This window comes from Pseudopodoces humilis, chromosome 10, assembly GCF_049639895.1.
Source record: "Pseudopodoces humilis isolate 2021_Gansu_Grassland_sample_001 chromosome 10, ASM4963989v1, whole genome shotgun sequence".
NCBI lineage: Eukaryota > Metazoa > Chordata > Aves > Passeriformes > Paridae > Pseudopodoces > Pseudopodoces humilis.
In genome coordinates, this window is record NC_142209.1 from 4,899,027 (window position 1) to 4,910,550 (window position 11,524).

General features: G+C 39.2%; 1 pseudogene; it reads right to left on the bottom strand.

Annotated features, from left to right (window-relative positions):
- Positions 1 to 859: 859 nt before the first annotated feature.
- On the bottom strand, positions 860 to 1,901 carry LOC148183657 (endogenous retrovirus group K member 8 Gag polyprotein-like; annotated as a pseudogene).
- Positions 1,902 to 11,524: the final 9,623 nt, after the last annotated feature.

The following is an 11,524-nucleotide window of genomic DNA, read 5'->3' on the forward strand; positions in this document are numbered from 1 at the left end:
GCAGCAGCTGTATGAGATTTCTTTCCAGCATTAGTGAACACGCAACAACCACTCTAATACCCATATCTCCCCCGTTTTCTTTTGTTGCTGCGTTAAGGCACTGATGAGATGTTGAGGTCTAAACCATACAGTAAGGTTAATGTCCAAGTGTCTCGTCTACGAACAACACCTGTCTGGATACAGTCCATTATTTTATTGAGAGCTTCTTGTTGTTCACTGGTGACCTGTATAGGTGCTGTAGGATCAGTACCCTTTAACAAAGGTTATAAAGATTGTAAAAGTTCATTAGGAATACTCACAACAGGTTTAAGCCATTATAAATCTCTCAGCAGTCGCTGAGCATCATGAGCAGTATGAAGTAACATGTTTAATGACAGTTTCTGAGGGACAACATACTGCTCAGTTAAAGTCTACCTGAGATATTTCCATGGGGATGACAGCTGTATTTTCTCAGGTGCAACAACCAGTCTATTCTGAAGTAGTTGTGTTTGAATGTCTTTAACTTGTTTATCTGCAAAAGGTTGTGACTGAGCAAAAAGAATATAATCCATATAATGATAAATAATAGTTGTAAGCCACTGAACTCGCAGTGGTTGTAAAACATTATCTACATAAAGCTTAGTGGCACCAATTGTGCAATTCATTGTCCTTTATCAATTCTGGTTGGTGGTGCTAGTGTATATGCAATGATATATATTTCACCAAAATAGTCCACATCAATTACTCCAGGTAAAATAAACAGTCTCATTAGACTAGCAGATGAACGTCTTATCACTATTGAACTCATAGCTTTTCCATTTATTATCCATGGGAATGTTGTAGGGCTGTGATGTCAATAAATCCACAGTCACTGAGGCTGCTAGGTCCAGGCCGAGGCTCCCTGCTGTGGCAGGCTGGAGGGAAGTTGCACTGATGTTCCAGCAGCTGCTATTTGTGTCGTGGTGTAGCAGCTTCTCGCGCTGGCTTCTTCGTTTCCCGATCTCTGGCAGCAGACATTATCAGTGTGGGTCTTAGACCAGCACTGACTGCACAAAATAGATGGTACAGTACATTCCTTCCAAATATGTCCAAGGTTGCCACAGCGAAAACATCTGAATCGGGAGGCTGGAATCCTGCCATTGTTTATTGTAGCCGCTTGTAGGGGTGCAAGAGCTGCTAAAACTTGACTCCTAGCAGATGCAGCCTGCTTTTCTAACTCTTGCCCTAGTTCTTTAATTGCCTGGACTAACATTGCCTGTAACTCCACCGGTATATTAGACATCCTTTCTAATGCCTCTTCAATAGTCTAATTAGCATTTAGGGAATTCAAAACTGACCTGGTTGCTGGATTACAATTTTGTAATAAATTGTAATCCAGTAAATTGTTTTAATAATGCTCCCCTCATATATTCAGGAACACCTGCTCGCTCTATAGCTGTAGCCACTTTATCAATAAATGCTCTAAATGGCTCATCTCGCCCCTGTTTAATACCCATGTAAGATGGAATACCTCCTGGCTCCTTAATCTGATCAAACGCAGCTCGCACTAACCGCATTCCTTCTCTCAACTTATCTGGTCCCAAAATAGCTTGTGCTTCCACTTGACTATATGCTCCTAATCCCATAAATTCCTCCAAAGTTAATTCATGCAGTGGATCACTTGCCTGTCTTTGCACATTTACACTTTCTTGACAATAAGCTTGCCAGTGTGCATTAAACAACAACTGCTGATGCTGACTAAGAATCAATTTCATAATAATCCTACTATCTGCAGGCAACAAAATCTGTGTACCCCACAAATAATCAATCATTTGTCTAACTGGTTCACTGGTCACTCTAAACTGACTGACTGTAGATCGCAACTGTGATAACCATTTCCAATCTAAAGCTGTAATTTGAGCTTGTATTCCTCCCCCTTGCATCGGTGCAAAGGTTACGGGACATGCTACTTCTAATACAGCGTCTGCTTTTTCCTGATCTCCCTCTTGCAAAATATTCCGTATCAATGTAGCCTATGTCTCTCTTCTTTCCCGTGCAATAGTTTCACCTAACTCACGCCCTACCCCAGGGACAGATTTATTTCTCATAGGGGAGGATGGTAATGGTGCCGAAGGCTCCGTTCCAGAATCAAGGTTAGTAGGTGAAGGAATTTGAGATGGCACAAAAGGATTAGCAGCTGCAGCAGGGGTCAGTGGCTGTGCAGGGGGAGTCAAAATTACTACATTCGTGGCGGGTGGCAATGGACACTCATTAACTCCCTCTAATAATCTATTTTTCGACATAGCTGCAGATGCCTTTGTGGCAGCTGCCTGTTCAGCCTGATACTGCAAGAGAGCATTATGAACTGTCCACCACAGTTTTCCTAATTTTTTAGCAGTTTTATCATTATTAAAAACAGCTTCCCACAATTTATCTCCAAATTTTTGCCACTCACTTAATTCATGGACTGTATGGGGATTCTGAAAACAACCCTGAGCATACCCATAAGCAAGAAGTCCAGGAAGCTCTTTGCGCAAATCAAAGTCTTTAACCTGTCGCTTTTCTAAAAAGCAGGTCAATAAATCATATGCTGCTTGCCTTTCCATCTTACCGTCAGCACTGTTGCAGCCCCTACAAGGTTTCAGCAGCACGTTACGGCAGGACTCTCCTCTGAGGTCGCCTGGGTGCGGCAACCCTACTGTGCGATCAGGACTCTCCTCCAAGGTTGCCTGGAATGCAGCACAGCTGTTGCGTTTCGCCGTCCTTGCTGCAAAGGACCCGTCCCCTGTCGCCGACTCCCTTGGCTAACTCCAACTGCTATTTAAAGTCCTTAAGGTTACAAAGGTTCCAAGGGTCTCTAGGGTCCCAAAAGTCCCAAAGGTCCCTGTTGATCGGGCGCCATTTGACGAGTTCGGCGGGAGAAATGCAGCACTCAATATGAATGATCAGCAAGTCTCATTTATTAGTAACTCTAAAACAACTTATATAGCATCAGTAATTAGGCTCATACATAGTGCAAAAGCAAGCTCATTATTGGATATTTCATTTAAGGTCAACTCCACCTAATTCCACATTCCTGTGATCGCTCATCTATGCTGAATTCACATTCTTCTGATCACAGCATCCTGTTCTCAGTTAACAGTTATCACTAAGGCCTTCCTGACTTTGCAACATCTCACACCAACTGTACTCCATTGTCTAACTCCTTCCCAGCTAACTGCTGCATGGCAATATGACCTTTGCTCTCTAGCCATTCCTCTACAAATAGACACAAATCTAATACATTAGTTAGGCTTTTTTTAAATACATATATTACTGCAGAGAATTTGCAATGAGTGTGAAGCTGACACGGCAAATAACTAGTTCAAGATGAATCAAATTTTTTCATTTTTGATAAGTGTATATGCTGGAGAAAACAAATGCAGTAGCACAACTGAAAGGCTTCTCTCTGCAAAAAGTCTTCAAACATCATATAAATATATTTTCAAAATTAAGAACATCTAGATTTCATGGTAATGCTTCCAATCTGCTAATTTTAAACTGCTTTCCACAAATACCTAAAATGAGGGTGCTTTTTCCCCCTAAGGGATATCAGAACTTCAGCTCTCAAATTAACTGGACAGACGGAGATAGGAGTAGAAGCAGAAACTTCTGATCTCCAGTATTACACTTTCTCCAGACCTGTTATGCAATTAACTAAAAACAGGGTTGCAATTTCTGCACTGCCTGAGCTTGTGCTGTTTTACAGTCAAAAGTCTGTGTAACTACTTCTAAGGGGCTTTGTCCAGCCTCCCTATATCTGTTCTTATATTGCAGCAATATTCAGCCTCACTGAGCTCCAAAGAGGTTGTGCAACAGAGGAAATCACCACATTTTTAATTAAATCAAATTATTTCTGTAAAATAGCATTGACTTACCAGTCTACCAAGAAACGTGTTTTTAGCTTCAGTTTTACTGAAACACTATTTCATTTTCCTACCAATTCCTATATTATACAGTGGCCTTGGAGCCACTTTTTGGAAATGTTATTACACTATTGAACACAATTATATTGTACTTTGACTGAAATGTTGGAAGACTGAGACCTATAAGGTGCAAAAGCCAGTATGAAAGTTTTAGAACAAAGCAAGGAAAGGGCAGTTCTTTTTTTTTGTCCTGCTTTTGTTTAACTGGTGGTTAGTCAAAAGTAGAAATCTGAGCTGCAGCTTTATAATATCACCAGCTTAACAAATATCTCCCTTTGTCACGCATCCTGTAAAGATAATAAAGATTTAAGTTCCAAGAATGATCGCTCTGTGTATGAGAAAAAAATGTAACAGAACTACAACTTCAATTCTTTCAAGACATTCTGCCTGCAGTTCTGTATGGATCTTTAGGGATCTTTAGGGATTATATTATTTCAAGTGTAGTTTTATTCAGCACCTCTGAGACCAACTGCTGTGAAATAAGTACCTGTATGAAGAAATCTGCCTCCTAATAATATTTTTCTTGCCTCTGTTAACTTCACAGTTTCTTCATTGAAGAAGGACCTTCATCTGCTGTGAAGCCACATTATGCAGCTCACACAGCCCTCCCCTGCCTGTTGAGTTGTGTTATTTTAGCAATGCCATAGTATCTCCAAAGGCCCATTAAAATATATTGCCTGTTAGGCTGCATTCTCCAGGAAGGCTCAGAATAGGAAGGTGAGAGAGAGGCCTTGGAAATCCCTACTACATTCTGAAGGAATTGCAATACTTTATGATGAAGGTTTGTGCAGCCCAAAGTGAAGGATGGTAGAAAGCTTATATCAAACTTCTTCATGTATCTGAAATGTAAACACAATGTGATTCAGATATTTGTTCTCCAGCAGCAGATTATTTGTGTAAAAACAAGGAAACCAACTCAAGATGACAGTCAGTTGTAAAAAAGAACATATAATCTCCAAGAAATGTGTAGTGTGATCTGAAGGGAAGACTTTTATCTTATCATTTGGCATTTTTGCTGCTCTTACTGGAATTCTGATGGTGTTACTAGCAAATTGATAATGATCTGGCATTATCATTATGGGAGGTTTTTGTTAGAATATCAGATACCAATGGTCACAAGAATTGAAAGGAGAATTATTCTTTAAACAGATACTTTGATTTGAAAGTACTTGTAATTTTTTTAAAAGATGTTGCTGTATTTTTATATATTGGTAAAGGTCTGTCTGCACAAACCAGCCTCTGGGATAAGTCGCAATATTAAAGGCTAAAATCCTTGAAACTTGCCTGCAGAAAGTAAAACAATGTTCCTGTGTACAAGGATAAGAATGTAAACTTGTGTGTACTAGCCAATAGTAGCTTGCTCTGCCCGCAGACCCCGTAGAACCCTATAAAAGGTGTGCTAAAGATAGAAATAAACGGCATTCACAATTACTTCTGTGAAGACTGGTGAACAGCTCGGGGGTCTTTCAACAAAAAGAAGTTTTTTCTTCTACCATCAATCAAAAGTAACTTTGTTCACGTTTTACAAATTGGGCCAGTTTCACTTTTTAGTCTGGTATGAATCTGAAGATCTTTTCCACTGGATTTTAGGAGATTCCACGCTTCCTGATTCTCAGCGGAATGCCTCAAAACTAATTAATTTTTCAGTATTTTTTTTTTTCTCTTAAATGGACATTGTGGACTTGCCCCCATTTTGACACAAATTTTGGACTAAACATGTTGGTAATGAAAACTTCTTTCTGACTTAATTTCCTCTTGAAATTTCACAATTGCTCATATGTTTTTCCACAAAAATAGTTTTTGTGATTTGTAACCTACCATCTTAATTGTGCATTTTATCTTTGTTTTCTCAGTGTTACCATTCAGGTGAATATATCTTTCACTAGTAGGGAGAACAAATTAAAATAGTGCTTTAAAAGAAAATCAAATATCCTAATGTTATGTTCTCTCAGGTGAGAACTGAGATATTTTGAAGCTTATAAATTGAGAGCTTGCATCCCATGTCTAAAATTTATGGGATTATTTTTATTATTTTTTATTATTTTTAATTCAAGAAGAATTGAAACCTATAATTCTGGTAAACTCAAATGACGATTTTTTGGTATGATTGTTTTAATATTGGACATTTTCAGAGAATCACAGAATATTCTGGGCTGGAAGGGACCCACAAGGACCATCAAGTCCAGATCTTAAGTGAATGGCCCATTGGAGATCGAATCCATGACCTTATGTGGATGCCAGTGGGCTGATTAACAAAGAACCCACAACTATCCCTTGGAGGGAATGCTCGTAGACAAGTTCCTTCTTTGCTGGGGCAACAAAAGGAGTCACACCCAGCATGCCTTCCAGCCCATGCAAATTCTATGTACCCCGTTGGTCCTTTCCCTTTGCTCAGCACCTGAACCCTCAGTTGACTAGACCTGATGCTCCTATATAAACCCCTGTTTCACTCTGACTATCCAGAGTCTTTCATCCCTGACTCCTTTGTGGTAGCCAGAGTTTTTCTTGTCCCTGGACTGAGAATAAACGCTTCTGATGGAACACCACATGAGGCTCCTGTCCCTCCTTCCATGTTGCCCAGATGTCACCCAAAGAGCTGCAATCACTCAACAGCTTTTTTCAGGGCCCCGAGCTGAGATCAGCAGGGCAAGGAGTGCCTGTGCACCTAAGAGTGTCCTTCTAAGGATGCTTCTCTGGGAACGTTGCAGCACCCAGACCACTGCCCAGGCCACAACATATTATGAAAAAAATAAAGATCTCACCAGCTCTTCTTTTACTGTACTGCTTCAGTTTCAAGATTATAAACTCTGTTCTCACACATTTTTCATTGATTATATAGATGAAATGTTTTAATTCAATTTTGCTCTATTATTTGTATGCATTAGGAAAAGTAATTAAAACAGAAAATAAATGACAATAAGTGACAGAAAAGGCCCATAATTTTCAGTGTGAACACAGATACTGACCAAAGATGTAATTTCATCAAAGCAATATCTCTGGAAATTAAAACTTTAATGAAAGCAATAACTAAAGCATAAGCAAAACAACATGGAAGCTGCAGTATAATTTTTCATTATATTAAAGGTTTAAAGCTGTTTTCCTTTCTTAATTCTGCAGTGCACTCAAAGGAACTTATTAGTTTTTAATATTATTATTCAGTTGAATACTCGGAGAAAAATCTTCACATATAATGTCACTGGGGAGTAATGCAAGCAACAAACTGTGAAAACTAAAAAATGATCAGTACAGAATGTGCAAGGGTATTTTAATAACTGGAGTGAGGCTTTTTATTATTAATGATATGCATCAAAAGCAATGCTGATGATTCCTACAATTAGAGATTTAAGATTCATTTCAGAACTGTGAGGAAGTCTCTTCTCAATTCTTCAAATTAAAAACTCTTCATTTTTGTAATGAACAGTAGGACTTTTCAATTATTGCAGTTTTTCAAACTAATATAAAGATGTTCAAGATTCACTTCTGAAATAGATGTACTCCGTAATAAATTGGTTATAAAAGAAGAAACAGGAATACACATTACAATTAACATTTTTATTTCCCTTCAATAAAATCCATCGTTTCAATTTGTAAAAACATTAGGCTGAATCCCAAAACATAATAAATTAGAGCATTTTGCAAGGTAAATAGAGGTTTTCTTTAATTTGTAGCAAACCTACTCTTCTGAGATTCTTTGTCAAGACAGAATGGTTATTGTGGTAGTTTGACATTTAGGGGAAGAAGTAAGAACCACCCACGGAAGTAATTTCCTTAAAAGAAGCTGCTGGGAGCTTCTTCTGTGCTTGAGATAGGCCAATAGCTGACCAGTTCTGAGAACTGATATTTTGCACCATTGAAAATTAGATCCACCTCTGTGAATACCACCTTTTAAAATCACAAGCCCGGGAACTCTCTCTCTTTACAGCCTTGACAGGTGGCAGAGCACTGATGAGGACAGCCCTGCTCTCCCATGGCCTGTGTGGCCTTGGGGGGACTGGGCCGGACCCTGGCGGCTCCTGGGCAAGGGATGGAGGTTGAGGAGGAGGCCCCGGCCCCAGCTGGATGGGGCCACAGCTGCTGACATATCACTGACACCCAAAAACCCCCACCCAGACGGCTCCAGGCCGAGGACGGTCCACCCCTCCCAGTGGCTGCCAGGCTAAGGGAGGCACCAGTGTGGCCTGAAATCCAGCACAATGACTGCCACAGCCTGGACAAGATTTAACCCTTTCACTATACAGATGAGACCTGCTGACCTAGTTTTGCACCCAGGGAGAGAAAAGAGTGATCAATATGTAAAAGGACAATGCGAAAACATCAAAGTCAGTAAAAGAAAAAGTCAAGCCTCAGACAAAGATGAGGAAATGCCAAATGGGGCTGAAATATTGTTTTGGTAGGGCCATGGAGATTGACAATGATATACTGAAATATCTCCTTAATTCATGGAAGAGTATTAAGGGGATGAAGGATTCATTGCTGTAGATAGGAGCAACGTCATCCACTGATGAAGCCAAGCAGATATTAAAGTAGCTGTGATCCCATGAGATGCTGGAACAGAAGGAAAAAATATAAGAGCTGATGAAGACCCTTTACCCCCAGGCAGAGAAGAAGAAAACCACTGTTCCCAGAGATAATCACAGAAATAAATGGAGAGAAAGTTTGCCTTTGAACAACTCATCCTTAAAACAATACCCCATGAGTTCACAGCCCATGGACGTACCTACAGGGGGGCTATGAAAATGGGAGGAAATGTCATGATGGCAGAATTTTTGTCTGGGCAGCTGCTATTCATGGAATGAAAAGCCACGAGAAAACTGTTTCTTGGGGAGAAGTCTCCATGGCATGACCAGAGAAAACTCCTCTCCCTACAAGAACTGATGAAAGACTATTGTATAGTTGGTACTGTTTTAACATCCCAGGTTTTGTCTCTACATTGTCAGTTGGGAAAGGAAAAAGTTAGGCAGGGGCAGGAAAGGTTTCTCGAGGTTTTATTCTGGTTTCTTATTCTTGTAGTCTTGTTAATAAAGTTTCTTTATTCCTTTTAAGTTTTAAGCCTCTTTTGCCCTTCTTCTAATCCATATCTCACAGCAAAAAATGAATAAGTGCCCTGGTGATTTTAGCTAGTACTAAAACCCACCACAGTTATTCTGAGATTTTCCAATCCCCCTAAAAGAAATACCGAAAGATGTTTGTTATTTGTATCAAATCAGCAGTAAAATTAACAGGTTTGATATGTCAATTTACTTCCAAATAAAATCCTCATTTAATTTTTGTGCCTTATAAAAACAAAATGTACTTGAGTTCTGCGTATGAGGGAATCTTAATTTTCTGCAGAACATTCTAAAAAACCTATTTTTTTTTTATTTAAGCATTTGGGGAAATTAAAATGCATGTTTAGAAAAGTAGAAAAAAAAAGTTCCATCATTTTAACAATTTGCAGGTTGTAAAGAAAATAAGGCTAAACCAAATACCATAAACTCCTGTGAATTACAAATTATCAAGGTGTACCTTGTGTCCACAAATTACCAGTAGAATGTGGCAGTCAGCAGAGAATAGAGGATAATTTAGTGGGAATTATGGTTTACTGACAGTGAGACAAAAATGGTACCAATAACAAAAGTAAAAAACTTTAAAATAATTATAAACCAAAAATATTAAACGAGTGCTCAGCAAGAAGAACAATGAAAAACAAGCCCTTGAATTTCTTTTGGGGCTGAAATCTCTCTCCCTTTTCTCTTTCCAACTCATCCCACTGATTTATGTGGCTTAAAGTATCAGTTCATATGGATCAACGATAGATGCATGCCTCTTACTAGTCAATTTATTTTGATTCCCTCACACAAACTGCACATAACATTTTATACATGTGTACCCTGTGACATTAAGATATTCTGCTTCGGAAAATGATTTTTCCCTCTTTGCTCTCTGTAGATGCTGCTCAGACAGGGCTGCTCCAACCTTGCTAAGGCCAACATTGATCTGACGGTGTCATGCAGTCATGGGGTGACTTTACCTTTAAGATAGCTTCGGGAGCTGGGAGGAAGTTGAAGCTGCTGGAGGCTGATGTGAGTCTTTTCTTGTGACCAATTATTGATCATTTCTAAGAACTGACAGCAGTTTTGACCATTGAAAAGTGAGATCAACTTGTGAACACCACCTTAAGATGTAAAGCCAGGGTTCTCTTGTTCTCTTTGGTTTCTGGCTTCTGACAAGGTAACAGTTTCTGTCTCGGCCTCCTCCCTCTCCTCCAGGCCGGACAAGGCCACAGAGGGGGAGGGGGAGGGGGAGAAAGGGAGCCAGCCGGCCTGATTCGGTTTGCAGTTTCTGCTGCTGAACTGAAACCTGACACCAGGAACATCTGCAGCTTTCCAAGACTTCAACTTTTTTACTCCCTAGATGAGACTTACAGATTAATCCTTTTTTCCAGAGAGACAGAGAGAGAGAGAGAGAGAGAGAGAGAGAAAGAGAATCAACATGAAGACATGAAGAAGACATCATAAAACCATCAAAGACAGTGAAGAAAAGAGTTAAGTTATAGAGGGGGAAGAGAGAATAAGGAGATGCTTTATAAGCTGAAATATTTTTCTGTTAAAGCTATGGAGATGGACAATAGTGTTCTGAAGTCTACTTTAATTCATGACAGAGTATATTGCGAGGAATTGAGTGTTCAAAGTGTGGATTTTGAGCAAACAGTGGAGTAATTGTGATACAGTGAGGTGCTGGAACAGAGAGGGGAGAAGTAATAGTTGAAGATTTGGGGCCGCTTGAGGCAAAGAGAAAACTTCTGTTTCCAGAGAGGTTCACAAAAACAGATGAAGAGAACTTTTGCCTTTGAATAACTCATCCTTAAAAATGACATCCCTAGACTCATGGCCCATAACACACCCCAGAGTGATGTGAAATGGGAGGAGAAAATCTGATGGATGATTTTTCCGGGCAGCTGGCATCAGAGAAATAGAAAACTATAACAGAAATAGTTTTCTTGTGAGAAACTCCATAGATTAGCAGAAGAAGACTTCTGTTTCTCTACAAAGACTGATGAAAAGACTCTAGCAGGAATTGGGACTGTTTTAAACACCAAAGTTCCAAAGTTTTTTTGTCTCCATGTTGTCATGTGAACAAGGGAATGGTTGGGTAGTGGGAGAAAAAGGGGTTTTCTGGAAGTTTTATTCTGGTGTTCTTATTCTTGTAGTTTTGTTAATAAACTTTCTTTATTCCTTCTAAGTTTTAAGCCTGTTTTGCTCTTGTTCTAATCCATATCTCACAGCAAGAAATAAGTAAGTTTTCTAGTAATTTTTTTAGTTACTGCTTTAAAACCATGACACAGGGTTTATATATTTGCTGGTTATATTTGGTTTCTGAGGAAGTTGTGAAAGGATTAATAGTATAGTTTAAGAGTATAAGGTGGTTTTTATGAGGCAAGTATAACAGATTATTTGGTGAGCTTTTTTCTAGAGAGTACTCTGCTATCACAATAGTTAAGACATACTCTCAAAATCACAGTTAACTCTGTAACCTTTACACAAACGCCCTGAATCTCAAGTATTTGCTTCCCTCAGCAACATTTTATTATTAAAAAACTTCCATGAAGTGCTGAGGATCTC